General features: G+C 39.1%; 1 pseudogene; it reads right to left on the reverse strand.

Moving 5' to 3' along the window:
* Positions 1-461: 461 nt before the first annotated feature.
* LOC143628418 (pentatricopeptide repeat-containing protein At5g48910 pseudogene) lies at positions 462-2,206 on the reverse strand (annotated as a pseudogene).
* Between the last annotated feature and the right edge of the window lie 224 nt (positions 2,207-2,430).

Genomic DNA, 2,430 nt, shown 5'->3' on the forward strand with positions numbered 1-2,430 from the left:
TATTGTTCGTGTTCGATCGTTTATTCGGTTAAAGTTAAATGAACAAACACGAATATGTGTCATTCATGTCCATTAAGTTGATTTACAAGCCTAGTTGTATATATAACATCATAATTTGATAATTGGTAGTTTGGTTGATAGTCTAACCTGCTATTTGATATTCAAACAAAATAAGATAGATATAAATAAATAAACGTTTATATGACTTATATTTCAAAATATGTAACTAAGTTATCTAGAAGTTTATTATTACTAATTCAATGATCTTAATTTTTTTACTTCATTAATAAATTTAAACTAAAAGTGTGTTTGGTTAATTGAAAAACACATTTTTAAGGGAAGAAAAGAATAAAATTAAAAGTGGGTAGGTGGTTGAGATTTAGAGACATCCTGAGTAATTCAGAAACTGCCACTTAATAGCCCGGCCTTTTAATGATTAACTACAAAATTGCCTTACAGCTTATAGCTCCTAATTCTTTATTAGCACATTTACGAAAAATGGTAACATGCTACATATTTTGTGTTTGATAGTGATAACTTAACATACGTTGTTATTAATAGACCTACTTATACAATCATCAACCCAATTGGATCTCATATGTGTATCAATTCCTAATAACATCAATTCAATCTCTTCATTAATCAACTTATCTCCAACAACAAATTCACACACAACACCATCCACTTCGATCAAACTACAACCGGGATCCTTCTTCACCTCCTTATCCTCCATCTTCTTCCTTACACTTTCCACATAACCCCATTCATTAACCGACGCATAAATATTCGACAAAAGAACATGAACGCCGCTAAGATCAAGCCCCCTTTCCGCCAAGCCATTAACCATTTCCAAACCCAACTCCACATTCCCATGAACCCGACAAGCATTCAACAACGCACCCAAAACATATGAATCCGGCTCCATTGGCATTTCACTAACCACCTTCTTAGCCTGTTCTAGCAGCCCGGCCCCACCAAGAAGATCCACCAAGCACCCGTAATGTTTTACACTCGGCTTAATCCCATAAACATTTGTCATGTTTTCAAACACTCTTAACCCTTCTTTAACCGACCCCATTCGACTACAAGCGTTTAGAACGCAAATGAATGTGATATCATTCGGTTTAACTCCTTCTAATTCCATACGTGAAAGTAATGCTATCACGCGTGCACTTTCTCCGTTATTCGCTAGACCCGAAATCAACGATGTAAACGCAAACACGTCTCTATATGGCATATCCTCAAACACCCGATAAGCTAACTCAATACAACCACATTTCGCATACATGTCCACAAGTGCAGTTCCCAATATTCCATCCAACTCCATATTCTTTTTATCAACATACGCGTGAACCCATCTACCCTGATCCAACGCACCGAGAAAACCACAAGCCGAGAGCGCAACCACAATACACGAATGATTAGGTTGAAACCCACATTCCAACATCTCATTAAACAGATCAAGCGCCTCTTTAAACAACCCGACCTGCACATACCCGTTAATCATCACACTCCACGACACGTTATTCTTCTTCGGCATTTCATCAAACAGTTGGCGTGCAGCCTCTACTTTCCCCAACTTCACATACCCGTTTATCACCGCGGTCCACGTAACAACATCCTTATTCAAACTCCCACCGAACAACCTCCGACACTCGTCTAAACAACCACAAACAGCATACAAATGAATCAACCCATTTAGCACAAAATCATAACTTTCCCACCCTAATTTAAGCACTAGACTATGAGCCCCAAATCCCAAATTAACATCACAAACATCAGCACAAGCTTTAATCACAAAAGAGAAAGTATAATTAGTGGGCAAATACCCACAACCCAGCATTCGTTTAAACAAAATTAAAGCCTTTTGTGATTCATTTTTCTCACTAAAACCCCTAATCATGGTGTTCCATATGTAAACAGAACGATGTGGGATTGACTGGAATACAGAGTAAGCATGTTGTAAGTCGAACTGGGTCGATATTGTATACGATAATAAGAGCTTGCCGGCGGCGAATGGGTCGGAAATGAAGCCGGAGACGATGAGATGAGCGTGAATTTGATTGATTTGTGGGTTTGAAAGATATGATTGGTTTAGGAGGTAAAGTGCTTGTTTACTGGATTTGAAATATTTAGAAAGTGTAATCTTCATCGGAAAGATTTGACCGGAATGAACACCATTTCCGGCGAGTTGATTGGAGCCTTAAAATGTTGTTTTAAACTGGTGACTTGGTGAGATTAGAGGTGCACAAATCGGGTTCACCTTGAAAACCCGAACCGGTTCGGAACCGGTTTTTTTCACACCGGGTAGAAAATGAAACCGGTTCCGGTCAAGAACCGGTTCGGTTCCCGACCCGAACCGATGCCCAGAAATGCAAACTTTTAGGAACCGGGTAGGGTTGGAACCGGACCGGTTATTACGTAAAAACC

Source organism: Bidens hawaiensis, unplaced genomic scaffold (genome assembly GCF_021521415.1).
Source record: "Bidens hawaiensis isolate Kalapana, Puna unplaced genomic scaffold, B.hawaiensis_p1.1 tig00004973_1, whole genome shotgun sequence".
Taxonomy (NCBI): domain Eukaryota; kingdom Viridiplantae; phylum Streptophyta; class Magnoliopsida; order Asterales; family Asteraceae; genus Bidens; species Bidens hawaiensis.